Raw genomic sequence first — 18,849 nt, forward strand, 5'->3', positions numbered from 1 at the left:
CAAGTGGTCTGAAAACTGTCATGTATTGTCATATTATGTCTTGTTCCTGTTCTTTCTCTTCACTCCGTCTCCCTCTGCTGGTCGTATTAGGTTACCTTCTCTTCCTCTCCTTCCCCCAGCTGTTCCCCATCTTCTCTAACTACCTCGTTCACCCTTTTTCCACCTGTTCCCTTTTCCCCTCTGATTAGGTCTCTATTTCTCTCTCTGTTCCTGCTTCTGTCTTTGTCAGATTCTCGTTTGAGTTTCTCATGCCAGAACCAAACTATCCTCTTGTTTGCTTCACCCTTGTCCCGTCCTGTCGGAATCTACCTGTTCATCTGATGCTACGTGTGATCAGGTACCTCTGTCCTCTACGACCCGCGCCTACCCAGAGAGACCAGCAGTCTGTCGCCGCTCACCCAGCTATTCTCCTCTGCTGCTAAGAAGGGACTCCAGCTATTCTCCTCTGCTGCTAAGAAGGGGACTCTACCCAGCTATTCTCCTCTGCTGCTAAGAAGGGGACTCTTCTGTAATTATCAGAAGGACTTTGATTCATTTGTCGCCCTCTCTGCGGGTTGTCTATTTTGCCATTATATACATCTGAAGAGGATCTATGTCTTCCCTGTGTTTTGACATTAAAGGACTCTGTATTTGTTAAACCGCTTTTGGGTCCTCACTCACGTGCATAACAGAAGAATCTGACCAAGAATGGACCCAGCGACTTCGGATCCTCTCCACTCAGCCGTCGAGATCCAGGGAGCGATGCTAGGCAGACACGAGCAGGAATTGTCTGCTGCTCGACATGCCGTTGAGACCCTGGCCGCCCAAGTCTCCGACCTCACAAAACAGATTCACCATCTCCGCCTCGATCCACCGGCCACTTCCAGGGCTTCCGAATCTCCGGAGCCCAGAATCAATAACCCGCCGTGTTACTCTGGGGAGCCCACTGAATGCCGCTCGTTCCTCGCCCAGTGTGATATTGTGTTTTCTCTCCAGCCCAACACGTACTCCAGGAGCACAGCTCGTATCGCCTACGTCATATCTCTCCTTACTGGACGGGCTCGTGAGTGGGGCACGGCAATCTGGGAGGCGAGGGCTGAGTGTACTAACCAGTATCAGGACTTTAAGGAGGAGATGATACGGGTTTTTGATCGTTCTGTTTTCGGGGAGGAAGCTTCCAGGGCCCTGTCTTCCCTATGTCAAGGTAATCGATCCATAACAGATTACTCTATTGAGTTTCGCACTCTTGCCGCCTCCAGTGACTGGAACGAGCCGGCTTTGCTCGCTCGTTTTCTGGAGGGTCTCCGCGCAGAGGTAAAGGATGAGATTCTCTCCCGGGAGGTTCCTTCCAGCGTGGATTCCTTGATTGAACTCGCTATTCGCATAGACCCGACGGGTTGATCTTCGTCGCCGAGCTCGTGGAGAGGAGCTTGCGTTCTCCGTTGCCCCCTCTCCGCATCACTACCATCTTCCTCCGCCGGCTCGGGTGCTGAGCCTATGCAGCTGGGGGGTATCCGCATCTCGACTAACGAGAGGGAACGGAGAATCACCAACCGCCTCTGTCTCTATTGCGGTTCCGCTGGTCATTTTGTCACTTCATGTCCAGTAAAAGCCAGAGCTCATCAGTAAGCGGAGGGCTACTGGTCAGCGCTACTACTCTGGTCTCTCCTTCAAGATCCTGCACTACCTTGTCGGTCCATCTACGCTGGACCGGTTCGTCAGCTTCCTGCAGTGCCTTGATAGACTCTGGGGCGGAGGGCTGTTTTATGGACGAGACCTGGGCTCGGGAACATGACATTCCTCTCAGACAGTTAAGGGAGCACACGGCCTTGTTCGCTTTGGATGGTACTTCTCTCCCCAGGATTCAGCGTGAAACGCTACCTTTAACCCTCACTGTCTCTGGTAATCATAGCGAAACCATTTCTTTTCTAATTTTTCGTTCACCTTTTACACCTGTTGTTTTGGGCCATCCCTGGCTAGTTTGTCATAATCCTTCTATTAATTGGTCTAGTAATTCTATCCTCTCCTGGAACGTCTCTTGTCATGTGAAATGTTTAATGTCTGCTATCCCTCCTGTTTCCTCTGTCTCTTCTTCACAGGAGGAGCCTGGTGATTTGACGGTTGTGCCGGAGGAATATCACGATCTGCGCACGGTGTTCAGTCGGTCCAGGGCCACCTCTCTTCCTCCGCACCGGTTTGTTAAGAAAAAGGACGGGTCCCTGCGCCCCTGCATAGATTATCGAGGGCTGAATGACATAACAGTTAAGAATCGTTATCCGCTCCCTCTTATGTCTTCAGCCTTCGAGATCCTGCAGGGAGCCAGGTTTTTCACTAAGTTGGACCTTCGTAACGCTTACCATTTCGTGCGCATCAGGGAGGCGGATGAGTGGAAAACGGCATTTAACACTCCGTTAGGGCACTTTGAATACCGGGTTCTTCCTTTCGGCCTCGCTAACGCTCCAGCTGTCTTTCAGGCATTAGTCAATGACGTCCTGAGAGACATGCTGAACATCTTTGTTTTCGTTTACCTTGACGATATCCTTATTTTTTCACCGTCACTCCAGATTCATGTTCAGCACGTTCAACGTATCCTCCAGCGCCTTTTAGAGAATTGTCTTTATGTGAAGGCTGAGAAGTGCACTTTTCATGCCTCCTCCGTCACATTTCTTGGTTCTGTTATTTCCGCTGAAGGCATTAAGATGGATCCCGCTAAGGTCCAAGCTGTCATTGATTGGCCCGTTCCTAAGTCACGTGTCGAGCTGCAGCGCTTTCTCGGCTTCGCGAATTTCTATCGTCGTTTCATCCGTAATTTCGGTCAGGTGGCAGCTCCTCTCACAGCCCTTACTTCTGTCAAGACGTGCTTTAAGTGGTCCGTTTCCGCCCAGGGAGCTTTTGATCTTCTCAGGAATCGTTTTACATTCGCACCTATCCTTGTTACACCTGACGTCTCTAGACAGTTCGTTGTCGAGGTTGACGCGTCAGAGGTGGGCGTGGGAGCCATTCTTTCTCAGCGCTCCCTCTCTGACGACAAGGTCCATCCTTGCGCGTATTTTTCTCATCGCCTGTCGCCGTCGGAACGTAACTATGGTGTGGGAAACCGCAAACTGCTCGCCATCCGCTTAGCCCTAGGCGAATGGCGACAGTGGTTGGAGGGGGCGACCGTTCCTTTTGTCGTTTGGACTGACCATAGGAACCTTGAGTACATCCGTTCTGCCAAACGACTTAATGCGCGTCAGGCTCGTTGGGCGCTGTTTTTCGCTCGTTTTGAGTTCGTTATTTCTTATCGTCCGGGCTCTAAGAACACCAAGCCTGATGCTTTATCTCGTCTCTTCAGTTCGTCAGTAGTCTCCACCGACCCCGAGGGGATTCTCCCTAAGGGGCGTGTTGTCGGGTTGACCGTCTGGGGAATTGAGAGGCAGGTAAAGCAAGCACTCACTCACACTCCGTCGCCGCGCGCTTGTCCTAGGAATCTTCTTTTCGTTCCCGTTCCTACTCGTCTGGCCGTTCTTCAGTGGGCTCACTCTGCCAAGTTAGCCGGCCACCCCGGCGTTCGGGGTACGCTTGCTTCCATTCGCCAGCGTTTTTGGTGGCCCACTCGGGATCGTGACACGCGTCGTTTCGTGGCTGCTTGTTCGGTCTGCGCGCAGACTAAGTCCGGTAACTCCCCTCCTGCCGGTCGTCTCAGACCGCTTCCCATTCCCTCTCGACCGTGGTCTCACATCGCCTTAGATTTTATCACCGGACTGCCTTCGTCAGCGGGGAAGACTGTTATTCTTACGGTTGTCGATAGGTTCTCTAAGGCGGCTCATTTTATTCCCCTCGCTAAGCTCCCTTCTGCTAAGGAAACGGCACAAATCATCATCGAGAATGTTTTCAGAATTCATGGCCTTCCGTCAGACGTCGTTTCGGACAGGGGTCCGCAATTCACGTCTCAATTTTGGAGGGAGTTTTGCCGTTTGATTGGGGCTTCCGTCAGTCTCTCTTCCGGCTTTCACCCCCAGTCTAACGGTCAAGCAGAACGGGCCAATCAGACTATTGGTCACATCTTACGCAGTCTTTCTTTTCGTAACCCTGCGTCTTGGTCAGAACAGCTCCCCTGGGCAGAATACGCCCACAACTCGCTTCCTTCGTCTGCGACCGGGCTATCTCCTTTTCAGAGTAGCCTCGGGTACCAGCCTCTGCTGTTCTCGTCTCAGCTCGCCGAGTCCAGCGTCCCCTCCGCTCAGGCTTTTGTCCAACGTTGTGAGCGCACCTGGAAGAGGGTCAGGTCTGCACTTTGCCGTTATAGGGCGCAGACTGTGAGAGCCGCTAATAAGCGTAGAACTAAGAGTCCTAGATATTGTCGCTGTCAGAGAGTATGGCTCTCCACTCAGAACCTTCCCCCTAAGACAGCTTCTCGCAAGTTGACCCCGCGGTTCATTGGTCCGTTCCGTATTTCTCAGATCATTAATCCTGTCGCAGTGCGGTCTTCCATGTCTCCTGTGTTAAGCCAGTTCTTCGCGCCCCCGCTCGTCTCCCCCACCCTTGTCGAGGGCGCACCTATCTACAGGGTCCGTAAGATTTTGGACATGCGTCCTCGGGGCCGTGGTCATCAGTACCTAGTGGATTGGGAGGGGTACGGTCCTGAGGAAAGGAGTTGGGTTCCCTCTCGGGACGTGCTGGACCGTTCGCTGATCGATGATTTCCTCCGTTGCCGCCAGGTTTCCTCCTCGAGTGCGCCAGGAGGCGCTCGGTGAGTGGGGGGGTACTGTCATGTATTGTCATATTATGTCTTGTTCCTGTTCTTTCTCTTCACTCCGTCTCCCTCTGCTGGTCGTATTAGGTTACCTTCTCTTCCTCTCCTTCCCCCAGCTGTTCCTCATCTTCTCTAACTACCTCGTTCACCCTTTTCCCACCTGTTCCCTTTTTCCCTCTGATTAGGTCTCTATTTCTCTCTCTGTTCCTGCTTCTGTCTTTGTCAGATTCTCGTTTGAGTTTCTCATGCCAGAACCAAACTATCGTCTTGTTTGCTTCACCCTTGTCCCGTCCTGTCGGAATCTACCTGTTCATCTGATGCTACGTGTGATCAGGTACCTCTGTCCTCTACGACCCGCGCCTACCCAGAGAGACCAGCAGTCTGTCGCCGCTCACCCAGCTATTCTCCTGTGCTGCTAAGAAGGGGACTCTACCCAGCTATTCTCCTCTGCTGCTAAGAAGGGGACTCTTCTGTAATTATCAGAAGGACTTTATGATTCATTTGTCGCCCTCTCTGCGGGTTGTCTATTTTGCCATTATATACATCTGAAGAGGATCTATGTCTTCCCTGTGTTTTGACATTAAAGGACTCTGTATTTGTTAAACCGCTTTTGGGTCCTCACTCACGTGCATAACAAAAACTTTCCGAAGGCAATATATACAGCCTAAATCAGTGGTTCCCAAACGTTTTATAGTCCCGTACCCCTTCAAACATTCAACCCCCTGTAGCATCAGGGTCAGCGCACCTGCAAATGTTGTTTTTTTGCCTTCATTGTAAGCCTGCCACACACACACTATAGGATACATTTATTAAACATAAGAATGAGTGTGAGTTTTTGTCACCACCTGGCTCGTGGGAAGTGACAAAGAGCTCCTATAGGACCAGGGCAAAAATAATAATATAATCAATCATGTTGCTCTTTATTACATATAAAACCTTATTTGTTCATCAATATGGTGAATAACTCACCACAGGTTAATGAGAAGTGTGTGTTTGAAAGGATGAAAATAACTATGCAATGATGGGTTGTATTGGAGACAGTCTCAGTCTTAAATCATTTTCTACACACAGTCTGTGCCTGTATTTAGTTTTCATGCTAGTGAGGGACGAGAATCCACTCTCACATAGGTACATGGTTGCAAAGGGCATCAGTGTCTTAACAGCTCAATTTGCCAAGGCAAGAAACTCTGAGTGCAGCCCTATCCAGAAATCTGGCAGTGGCCTCTGATTAAATTCAGTTTTTGTGTCGTCCATTTCGTTTCGGGAAAGTACCTGTGTAATTGTGCACCCAGCTCACTCAGGTGCTTCGCTATATCACATTTGATATTGTCCATAAGCTTGAGTTCATTTGCACACAAAAAATCATACAATGATGGAAAGACCTTGTTAATGCAGACAGAAAAGAGCTCCAACTTATTAACCATAGTCTCAATTTTGTCCCGCACATTGAATATAGTTGCGGAGAGTCCCTGTAATCCTAGATTCAGATCATTCAGGTGAGAAGAAACATCCCCCGATAGGCCAGTTGTGTGAGAAACTCATCATCATGCAAGTGGTCAGACAAGTGAAAATAATGGTCAGTAAAGTAAACTTTAAGCTTGTCTTTCAATTTTAAAAAATGAGGAAAAAACTCACCTAAATGCATAGCTCTGTTGGAACATATTAATGTACTGTTTGAAAATGTGAAGATCTATATTTAATTTTGAATTTTTTTTTTAAATATAAAAACATGTTTCATGTGAATCACATTTTTATTTGGTGTACCCCGATGACCCCGACGGCATTGCGCTTGTACCCCAGTTTGGGAATACCTGGACTAGAGCTACAAAATAAAATTTCTCCGGGTGATTTAATGCTTAATTAAACAATCAAAATAGTACTGACATCACAAAAACCTTCTGCAGACAAATCCACAAAAAATGTCTACGACTGTGAAGCCATTCCCGTTAAACCTGCGTAGACTACAGCTATACAACAAATGTTTTTCTTTTTAGCTGAACTTTGCATCAATCAGAGAATTTTGTAATTGTCTAATATAAACATTTTTACTAATAGGGTTAGCCAAATGAGCATATGGTATTTGGTCCGTCATACATTTGTCAGTGGCATTAAGTCGAAGTCTTTTGTATGGTTGGATATTGGCCTGCAGTAGGTGTCATTAGTAGTGTTCTTAATAACAATTACAGAGGTTAACAAATGCTAACATATGTGCTATTGTCAATTATCTTCAGTTATTGTCACGCCCTGATCTGTTTCTCATGTCCCTGTCTCGACCCCCTCCAGGTGTCGCTTATTTTCTCCGGTGTATTTATTTCCTGTCTCTCTGTGTCTGTTCATCTTGCTCCCGGTTTTGACCTTTGCCCGTTTTTCTGGACTCCATTCCCGACTGCCTGACCATTCTGCCTGCCCTGACCTCGAGCCTGCCTGCCATTCGTTACCTCTGGAACTCTGAACTGGTTTTGACCTTTGCCTGTCCACGACCATTCTCTTGCCTACCCCTTTTGGATTGTTAATAAATATCTTGGACTCTAAACATCTGCCTCCTGTGTCTGCATCTGGGTCTCGCCTTGTGCCCTCATAGTTATATTTATAGACATAGAACAGAAGTAACCTCGCTCTCAGTACAAAAGTAATTCTCACTCAAGCTTATAGAAAATAAATATTGATAAGCGTTACATAAATGGTACACAGGTAAGACGTGTGTGATCTTAATGGTCATTCGCTGTTGTGATGGACAGTGTGAGCAGTCTTTATGATCATAAACAAACCAATCGTATTTGATAGTTTGCCAAATTCAAAAGGACTATTCCGAAGAGTTGCATTTTCCACAAACGTTTATTTTCACTCTGAAAAGCTGGAAAATAACTTGTCCTTGATGTAACACATAATATAATATTAACTTTGCTGATAGGTTTGACATTTTCAGAAATGAGCAGTCGCAGAGTAGACCTAGTCGCAGAGTAGACCTGCTCGTTCCTTGACAACACAAAGACGAAATGTAACCGCTACGTTTAGGGTTAGTCTTCTTAGGGCAGGAGTCCAGCGCTTCACTGCTGCAGGCGGTAAGAATATTTTAGTGCTATAGATTCATTTGCCACCGTTGTTGTTGTTGTTACATTCGTAAGCAGTATGCCCTTATTCATTTTTTTGATTAACATTTGCCTTTTAGATGTCATACCGCTCAGAGAATAGTGGTCCCAAGAGCACAATCTGATGAGCTGATGAGGGTGGTCCCTCAAGAGAATTTCTCTGGCTGCTAATGAGTGCCATCCAATCCTCTGCAATATTTGAGGGACCTGATTGGCAACAATGCCTTTCTTGCAACTCTCAAGGTGAGTTACACTTTTACACCAACAAAGGCACATTTGTTTATGGCAATATGTAGGACTTCAGTACGAAGTGATTTTTGTATGTTATGTAAGGTGTCCTTTATTTACTGTTTATCTTCTGTGTGACAGCACTCTATGATGGCGTATACAAGCAGGCGGGCTGCATGTTTGCTGTCTGTCTGGTACATGGGGGTGTAGAGCCACAATTTCTTTCAGAGAGGCTATACAGGCACGTGTGTAGCCTACAACCTCCTGTGCCAGAACTGAAAGAAATTGTGGAATATGACTTCAGAGAGAAGTTGGAGAAGGTAAGTCACTTTATACTGTGATGGATGTGATGTTACTTTTCATTTGCAGTAAAAAAAACATTAGGCTTGTAGTTGTTTATGAATACTTTTCCACGTTGATTTGGTTTCCTTTTGTCGGCAGTCAATCTTTTTAAGGGTATTGATAATCAGTTTAGTGTTTTGCTAATTTGTCAAAAACACTGTTATTGAGCTAAGATCCATTTAGCACAAACTATTGACGAGCCACAGGAAGCAGTCATGGAGGCCTCCGAACAACTGGTCATGTTGGGTTCAATGCGATACATTTGGACATTGGAGGAGAGGGATGCCCTGGTGGAGTCAGCCACAAAGTTCTACTTAGAAAGCAGGCTCCGGGATGTTCTTGAGCTGTGAGTTTCCACATATCTAAGGAATATCATAAGCTGAGCTAAATTCTTCAGGGCAAATTCATTATGTGGCTTTTTAAAAAACTTTATCGATTCAAAGAGGGTCTGGAGTGTCTAGGTCTCCTGCCTTACATGAATAGACACTCAGGCCTCTTCAGAGAGGTTTTCATCTTCACTGAGCCTCATTTGGCCAAAGACAAAGCTTCTCTCTGCAAAGCAGAGCTCTCCCCACATGGTACCAATCAAAAAGCAATAGAGAGCAGAATCGTATGTTTCTGAAGGGACTGGCTGCTGGAGGTGGAAAGTTAGATGCAAAACCATGATCATTAAAGTTACACGGCCCACGTCAAAATGTATCACCTAATCACTCTCACAGCTGTGGGACAGCATTTTATAGCCTTGTTCTTTCATGGCCCCCCTAAGAACGTAATAGATCAATTAAATCCCTAACTACTTTCACTTAGAGTATTGTGTTCTCCAATAAGTGTTAATTATGGACTTTAATGCCCCCCTTATTTTTTTCAGAGGGGAACGCATACCATTTATTAACGCTGGACGAGGTTCTCATTTTCACTTCGGGGGCTTCGGCCATTCCTACGCTGGAATTCCCAGTGGAGCCAGAGCTACAGTTCTTACACAAACAAGAGAATGAGGCTGCCAGGATCTTCCCGGAAGCAAATACACGCAGCATTGTTTTAAGGCTGCCAATACACCCTAGTAAAGTTTGGAATACTGCAGCCAATGTTAATTGGTGATGTGTCCCAAGAGGATTGATATATTATGAAAGTTTCAGACAGGATCGGCCATCAGCAAAAGAAAGTTGTTTAGCGAAGGTTTTCAAAAACATTACAACCAACCAGAATCGGTTGCACACAGTAATACATAATGCAGCTTTAATATTTTAATAAATGTATGATTTCTTAGTAGAGTCGGTAAACGGAGCATTATGCTAAGTAGTTAAGTCATGTATGTCAACTGACTATAATGTTACAATATGTTCAATGTTACCATAAATAAATCTTACAGTAAATATGGACAACATTTCATTTACATGTGTTACGGCAATAAAAGACACTGTAGTTGGAACATAGGTTGTGGTGCAGCAAGTTGATGAGGAAAGTGGAGGTGCACTGGTGGGACTTTGAGTGAAGTGACTGAGGGCAGAAATGGATATCAGGGTGCCCAGGAACTTGAAGCTGCTGTTCATCTCCATGTCAATGTACAGTAGATGGGAGAATGGTCAAGTCTCACCATCTACTTTGTTTTGCTTAGGCTGAGGCTGTTGTCCATTATCATCACCATTATGTCAGATCCCACAGCACCTTCATGTACTCGTGATCAGGTGGTACCATGGTATTGTCGTCAGCATGTTTAGGTGTTGCATCCATTCTGGGGATACACATTCTTGTGATAATGTAAAAAATGTAATTCGTTTTACAGGGTTTACACCCAGAGGCCTGAGTCTGCCAACCAGTTTGTGGGTCAGGATGGTGTTGAAAGCAGAGCTATAAAAGAAACCACGCTATGACGTAGGTAAAAATGCATAATTGACAAATGTGTTGGGACAATAGGCAAATTGGAGTTGGTCAAGTGAATCTTTGCTGCCATGTGCAACACGATATCTATTGTTCCAGTTTTTAAAATTGATATTGACTGGGCTGCAGTGAAGATGGTAAGAAGCTTTGATATCATGGGGATCTAACTTCTAACGTCCTTTCCTGGTACACCCACACAGACACCGCTGTCAAAAATGCCAACCAGCGGCTCTCCATCCTACGGTGGCTGAAGACGTTTTGCCTGACGTCAAACATTAACAAGAGTGTCGGATTGAAGTGTCTGGAAAAAATGTAAACAGAACCATAAGAGCAGATCCCTTTTTTTAAATATTTACTGGCACAGTGGTTTTTAAATCATTCCTAATTGTAGTCACTTTCAATTAATTTATTGACTCCAAGAACTGTAGATTGTTTGTAGTTCATTACATTAACACACAACTGACATTAAACGTTGCTTGACAATAGATTGGGATACATGTTTTAATAGCATTGGATATTTGATTGGGCTTAATGTTGCATACCTTGCCGTGTTGCGCATTCCAACCAGGTCATAATCACCAGAATTAACTGTGATACTTGATGAATCAGGTCTTCTCTACTGCTTTATCAGCCTCTCCCTTGCCCACTCCAAGCTCCTCTTCATGGCTCCCTTCTGCAAGACACAATTGTGTGAAAATAAAGCATAAGGAACCCTATTCATTTGTAGCAGTACTATATAGTACTGGGTATATGCCTGAAGTTGTTATTTTACCCTAATAGGCATTGATGGAATGTAAATATTCAAAAAACGAAGTGAACGTCCACATTAAAGTCTATTCTGTTCGGAAACGGATATGTTGTAGATGTTAGCAAAGGTTTTACAAGGTTGTCACTGGACAAATTTATTTTATGTGAGCTTTTCAGTGTCTTCATGCTAATCGAGAACTAGCGCAGCTAACGTTAGCATTGAAATGACAGCCAGTCAGCCTGAAGAAGTTGCCTACCTTCAGCTGTTGTTTTGCTTAAATACAAGGTTTTGGGCAAAAACGTAACTCAAAAACATGTCCTTCAATGCTGGCTGATAAGTCACATTTAGGTAGCTTGTCTTCCTTTAGTCTATGATAAAGCAAAAGAGACAACATAGTACAAAAATCAACAACTACCAGGATTATGAGTAGGGTGTTTTTGGAGTATCTCTGTTGTCTAATCTATATATGCCTGGCCCTGCATTCAAGCAACAATCTTGCTAGCATGTAATTTATCTCGAAAGTGTTAACAGAGTCCAATGTGTTCCCATGGCTGTTGTAGTTGATGTTTTTTCTTCAGACTTTTAATAAAACACAAGATGGTGCCGTTCACTGCGGTTAGCAGTATGGCCGGGCAGAGGTTGAGGCTAACTATAATATAATATGGCCGGGGTTCGAGGCTACCTACGTTAGCTAAATTAGCTAGCCAGTATCTGACTTATTTTATGCTAAGCACGACTGATCCTGGTGCTTGATTGTTAACTGAATTTTATAGCCAGTGATGAGAAACAGATCTTTCCACTGCAAACTAGCTGATAAACATTATGATTCAGTAACAACAATTTTCAACGACAAAATCGTTATCTTGTGAAGGTTCATACTCTGCTAGCAGTGGAAAAGGAAGTTCCTTCAAACTGTGAAATCTGGTTGAAAGGAGGACCTAGGGAAATTGGATGGTAAAAGAACATTAAAGAACGGCTAAATTAGCATGTGTCCCTGTATATTTCGCAGATGTAGGCGTTAATTTGACATGTGCAGGACCGCTTGCAGACGTTTATTTAGCACATGCTGGACCACCTGCAAGCACATTTGCACGAGCTTAATTTAGCGAGTGAAGACGCTAATTTAACGCGTGCACGTGTTCATTTAGTGCCTGCACCTGCTTACTTTACATAAGTAGCGTTAAAAAAAATATTGTTTTGACCATGTGCTTTATGACCCAAACAGCGTTCCATAGACTGATGCAACTGGTGGTACACGACTCCAGGATTTTTGTATTTGACTCGGACTTCTGTGTTTCCCAAAACATGCTGAAACGAATGTGCACACACGTACACACCACCTAATTATTGCATTTTCATACTAGGAATAATACATGTGTATTCTAGAGAGGACTTACATGTGCATGATACTGCCCATTTGCTTATCAACTTATAAAAAGGCATATTTTATTTGAATACATATGTATAAACTAGAATATTTCAGTGACATTTCTGCTGTGCGCAGCCTTGACAGCTCCCCTGGTTTTAGGCATCGCACTCTCTTCGTTGATAGGCATATTCTTTGACGATAGCTTGTGTAATTTAAATAGCCTAAAACCAGAGAGGAAGAGGCGAAGTAAACAGGTAAGTTAAGTGTTATAATAATTAACACTGTACTTTTTTTACAAAAAATAAATGAAAGACAAAACAAGAACCCTGTCTAACATGAATAAATTTGACTAATTCAATCCCTTCGACAGGCGCGTAGGCCTATGGCAAAATGCAATTAAAAAAACAACAGTAGCACCAATTACACATTTACAAAAATTGCAGGGTTAACTCATGCCCATTCACAGAGACAGCGGAACAATGTTTTCACAGTTGGGTGCAGAAAAAAAGTTCCAAACAACCAGTTGACTGGTTTTAAAGAAATAAAAAACTGTGATAACAATCAAAAATATTTCTCATAAGATTTCAGTTTGCCTTTAAGAAAAGGTTCCTGGAGTATCCTTTAGGCGTTCTTCAAATTGAAACGGTGGGGGTACCCCTATAAGTTCTTTGAAGAACCCTTTTTAATGGATCCTCAAAGAACCTTTTGAATAAAATTTGAGTAATTGTTTTACATACCCCACCAGCCCAGTTATTATTATTATTATTCATTATAATATGCATAATAATAACAACAACACAATCTTCTAGTTCTCAGTGTTTGTTATGATTTTAGTAGCAAAGTCCAATGGGTATATCCTCTGGCGTGTTGATGTTCTCCGTATCTATAGCCAGAATGATTTTGCAGCGAATGGTGATCGAGCAGGTTTCCTGTTATATTCATCAGAGGTGTAGGTATATGCCCCCTTGTCTGTATACCTGCAGACAGACACAAAAGTGAGCATTTTTGGCAAAAACAAACGATACCGATAACCAATATTTAAAAACGTAAGCATTCTAGTACAGTTAAATAGTTAACACACCCACATGGACGCAGCGGTCTAAGGCACTGCAACTCAGTGCAAGAGGCGTCCCTACAGTCCCTGGTTCGAATCCAGGCTGTATCACATCCGGCAGTGATTGGGAGTCCCATAGGGCGGCGCACAATTGGCCCAGCGTCATCTGGGTTTGGCTGGGGTAGGCCATCATTGTAAATAAGAATTTGTTCTTAACTGACTTGCCTAGTTAAATAAAGGTCACACCACACACACACACACACACACACCAAAAAGTTATTTTGTTGGCAATTACCTATGTCCCCATTACCAGTAAAACATAATCAAAAGCTATTTCTTTCACTTACTTGCTGTTGTAAGGGTTTTCGTCGGGAGAAAGAGAGGACCAAAGCGCAGCGTGGTAAGTGTTCATGATGATTTTAAAAAGGAAAGCACTGAACACTGAATCACAACAAGAAACGATGACGTGTATTTACAAAACCGAAACAGTACCGTGTGGCCCAAACACTCACATGGAAACAAACACCCACAAACCAAAAGTGAAAACCATGCTACCTACGTATGATTCTCAATCAGGGACAACAATTGACAGCTGCCTCTGATTGAGAACCATACTAGGCCGAACTCAAAAACCAACATAGAAAAACCAACATAGACTGCGCACCCCAACTCAAGCCCTGACCATACTAAAACAAAGACAAAAACAAAGGAACAAAGGTCAGAACGTGACAGTACCCCCCCAAAGGTGCGGACTCCGGAAGAAAAACCTGAACCTATAGGGGAGGGTGTGGGTGGGCGTCTATCCGCGGTGGCGGCTCTGGTGCGGGTTGTGGACCCCAATTCACCCTAGTTTTTGTCCGCCTCTTAGCCCGCCTCCGTGGCCTCTTTAGAGCGGCAACCCTCGCCGCCGACCTTGGACTGGGGACCCAAGCCATGGGTCCCGAATGGACGGGAGATTCTGGCAGCGCCGGACAGGCGAGAGACTCCGGCGGCTCCGGAGTGAAGGGCGATTCTGGCGGCTCCTGGCTGGCTGACGGCTCTGGCGGCTCCTGGCTGGCTGACGGCTCTGGCGGCTCCTGGCTGGCTGACGGCTCTGGCGGCTCCTGGCTGGCTGACGGCTCTGGCGGCTCCTGGCTGGCTGGCGGCTCTGGCGGCTCCTGGCTGGCTGGCGGCTCTGGCGGCTCCTGGCTGGCTGGCGGCTCTGGCGGCTCCTGGCTGGCTGGCGGCTCTGGCGGCTCCTGGCTGACTGGCGGCTCAGGACATACGGGAGACTCTGGCGGCTCAGGACAGACGGGAGACTCTGGCGGCTCAGGACAGACGGGAGACTCTGGCGGCTCAGGACAGACGGGAGACTCTGGCGGCTCAGGACAGACGGGAGACTCTGGCGGCTCAGGACAGACGGGAGACTCTGGCGGCTCAGGACAGACGGGAGACTCTGGCGGCTCAGGACAGACGGGAGACTCTGGCGGCTCAGGACAGACGGGAGACTCTGGCGGCTCAGGACAGACGGGAGACTCTGGCGGCTCAGGACAGGGAGACTCTGGCGGCTCAGGACAGACGGGAGACTCTGGCGGCTCAGGACAGACGGGAGACTCTGGCGGCTCAGGACAGACGGGAGACTCTGGCGGCTCAGGACAGACGGGAGACTCTGGCGGCGCTGGACAGACGGGAGACTCTGGCAGCGCTGGAGAGGAGGAAGGCTCTGTCAGCACTGGACAGGCGGGAGCACCTGTAGGGAGAAGACGGAGAGACAGCCTGGTGCGGGGGGCTTCCACCGGAGGGCTGGTGCGTGGAGGTGGCACCGGATAGACCGGACCATGCAGGCGCACTAGAGTTCTTGAGCACCAAGCCTGCCCAACCTTACCTGGTTGAATGCTCCCCGGAGCCAGGCCAGTGCGGCGAGGTGGAATAGCCCGCACTGGGCTGTGCTGGCGAACCGGGACACCATGCGTAAGGCTGGTGCCATGTATGCCGGCCCGAGGAGACACACTGGAGACCAGATGTGCAGAGCCGGCTTCATGGCACCGGGCTCGATGCCAACTTTAGCCCGGCCGATACGAGGAGCTAGGATGTAGCGCACCGGGGTAAGCACGCGTACTGGGGACACCGTGCGCTCCAACGCATAACACGGTGCCTCACTAGTACAACGCCCTCTCTCCACGGTAAGCACGGGGAGTTGGCGCAGGTCTCCTACCTGACTTCGCCACAATCCCCGTGTGCAAGACATTTTTGGGGCTGCCTCTCGGGCTTCCTTGCCAGCCGTGTTCCCTCGTATTGCTGACTCCTCACTCCGGCTGCCTCTGCTCTCCTAGCTGCCTCCACCTGTTCTCATGGGAGGCGACCACTTCCAGCCAGGATCTCCTCCCATGTGTAGTAGCAACCCTTGCCGTCCAAAACGTCCTCCCATGTCCAGGAGTCTTGACATCGCTGCTGCTGCTCCCCATTACCACGCTGCTTGGTCCTTTTGTGGTGGTTGTTTCTGTAAGGGATTTCGTCGGGAGAAAGAGAGGAGGACCAAAGCGCAGTGTGGGAAGTGTTCATGATGATTTTAATAAAAGAAAGCATTGAACACTGAATCAATACAAAAACGATGACGTGTATTTACAAAACCGAAACAGTACCTTGTGGTCCAAACACTCACATGGAAACAAACACCCACAAACCAAAAGTGAAAACCAGGCTACCTAAGTATGATTCTCAATCAGGGACAACAATTGACAGCTGCCTCTGATTGAGAACCATACTAGGCCGAACTCAAAAACCAACATAGAAAAACAAACATAGACTGCCACCCCAATTCACGCCCTGACCATACTAAAACAAAGACAAAAACAAAGGAACTAAGGTCAGAATGTGACAGCTGTGCTGTTTTGTTGTTCATTTGTTCAGTCGTTTCATTCTCAACCAGGATGTCTATGGAACGCCATTTGGGTCTTTGCATGTAAAAAAAATACTATTTTACACTATTGGACGTGTCGAATAACACTATTTGGTGTGTCAAATAACACTATTTGGTGTGTCAAAAAAGCTTGTTGATCAATCAGGACATGAATATAGCTAACTATATAGCTAGGTGTAATCATCTAAAATAGCCCTTATTTATAAGACAGTTCTTATTTGATTAATGGTGGTCGGACCCATCTATGTGAAGCTAGCCACAATAAGGATTAGCCACAATAATGGACTTTGCGGTTAGCCTTTAAAATAAAAGTATGGAATAATTTTACTATTTGTATTCATTTGCATCATTGTCAATGACATACTTTTATTTTGAAGGCAAACCACAAATTCCACTATTGTGCCTAATCTTTATTGTGGGTAGCTTCACAACACATAACCCGGTCCGGCCTTGCCTCACTCGCCAGATTACGCTAGCTGGCTGCTTATTGGGGTTAGATTTGGGCAACAGGGTTAAGGAGCTGGCTAGCTTTTTATTTTCATGAACTGAAGTTCAATTTCAATAGATTAACAATAAGTGGCAACCTAGCAAATACTTTCTCACAAGGATTCCGAAATCATTGCTAAGAATAATGAAAATGACTGCAGTTCCTACTGGTCATTGTTTTCAGGCTGGTTGTATTGGTACTAACTAGGTACCAAGCTACAGCTAGCTACCCCAGAAATTGCGGTCGAACAAATTATGCTTTATTATCAATGCGGTATTGTAAACACATAGTTCGTGGCTGGTGTTTGCATGTTTTCAGACTTGTTTTGTACAGCTTTGACAGTGGTACTGTATCTCTTTTGACACCCAAAGACCCAAACGACGTTCCATAGTATGTATGTTGTGAAGCTATTACTGTGTAACTCCGTTAGGGCAACATCTGAAAAATAGCGCACTTGGTAGTGTGTACTGTTGCTCGACCAGTCGGTGACAGCCAACATCACCTGCGACAGAAAACGGTTGATTGTCAAGGGCAATGAATTCCATTATCTTGGCTTTGATGGATTTTGCCTATGAGTTGTCTCGCTGAAAATGGGTTACTTTTTCAAAAGACTGCTTGACTTGTTGACTGCTCGATCCACACAGCAGACATTGTGGGCTAGTGTAGGAATGCTGGGTTTTGCACATCGACGTTAAACTAGACATTTTTAGCTAATATCGGCCGATTCAGATATGTTCACCGATATATCGTACATCCCTAGTTCAGATATCTGCATGCAATACAGCTAGCCTTCAACATATTCTTATAGCCTACATATTCTTGCCCGTTGATATCTGTTGAATTGTGTCCATTTTCTGTTTTAGAACGATGGGCACAAATATGAAAAGATAGATGGTATCATATTAAACAATATACATTTAGATTTAGGACAAACCTGATATTGAAGAGCTCTTTGCATTTTTCAGTTAAGTGTCTGCACCTGTTGTCCTTTCAAGATGTGTCTGTACTTGCACTCTGTGAAGCATTTATTTGGGCTGCAATCTGAGGTGCAGTTAACTCTAATGACTGTATCCTCTGCAACAGAGGTAACTCAGGGTGTTCCTTTCCTGTGGCTGTCCTCATGAGAGCCAGTTTCATCATAGCGCTTGATGGTTTTTGCGACTGCACTTGAAGGAACTTGCCAAATTCTTGACATTTTCCACATTTACTGACCTTCATGCCTTGACCTTTTCACACATACCAACAAAGGGGTGTAATTATTCTACAGTGGTCTCTGCAGCGTAGACCACTGTAGAATGTGGTTAGAACTTCAAGTTTCGGTTGATGCAACAATCAGCAATTGAGCTGCCCACACTTCTCTCACATAAAAAGTTATGTCCAGAATGTGACCAGTTTATTTTTGGATGCAATGTTCAGACATTCACAGAAGTAGCTACAGCATAACACAATCATCCAACCTGGAAAATGTAGGCTACATTTGTCCTAGTGCTAATGGAGAAAAAAATTGACATAACAAGTGGTCATAACTTTCATCTGACAGAAACTACAATATGAATTAGCTAATAGCAATTACTATTTGTAATTAATCACATCATGGGTGAGCTCACCATTGATGTAAATAATTGAGTAAAACACTTTCTAGAAATCGAAAGTAATCCGACGATGGGTAGTTTGTGCGTGCCGCCATGTTTGTTTTTTCGCATAAACCAAAGATAAGAGGAGACAAGATGAGTTTTGTCTGTTTATAGTATGCATGTATAGTATGCATGTTGAATGGGGTGTGTCTTCTAAGATCATTCACTTCTCTTCATTCACTTCCGGAAGTTTACCCGAAAGATGAGTGAACCATTCCTTCAACTCATTATAACATCTTTGGTCTGACAGCTGGCAAATAGCATAGCATTATCTCAGTACAACCTAAAAACGTATTTTACACACATCATAGGTGTCCATTACAATCTATGCAATAATCACGATGCATTATTTGTCACCAGTACTTGAAAACATGTGAATAAAACTGTAAATACATTATATACATACA

The 18,849-nt window shown here is 45.5% G+C and overlaps 1 long non-coding RNA gene across 1 annotated transcript; it reads right to left on the minus strand.

The window, feature by feature from the left end:
* Positions 1 to 12,762: 12,762 nt before the first annotated feature.
* Positions 12,763 to 13,842, minus strand: LOC118400987 (uncharacterized). Its single transcript, XR_004829148.2, has 3 exons — positions 13,770 to 13,842; positions 13,450 to 13,647; positions 12,763 to 13,345 (listed from the first exon to the last, which is right to left on the minus strand). It is a non-coding gene; the product is annotated as an uncharacterized LOC118400987 (long non-coding RNA).
* Between the last annotated feature and the right edge of the window lie 5,007 nt (positions 13,843 to 18,849).

Source organism: Oncorhynchus keta, chromosome 22 (assembly GCF_023373465.1).
Source record: "Oncorhynchus keta strain PuntledgeMale-10-30-2019 chromosome 22, Oket_V2, whole genome shotgun sequence".
NCBI classification, from domain to species: Eukaryota; Metazoa; Chordata; class Actinopteri; order Salmoniformes; family Salmonidae; genus Oncorhynchus; species Oncorhynchus keta.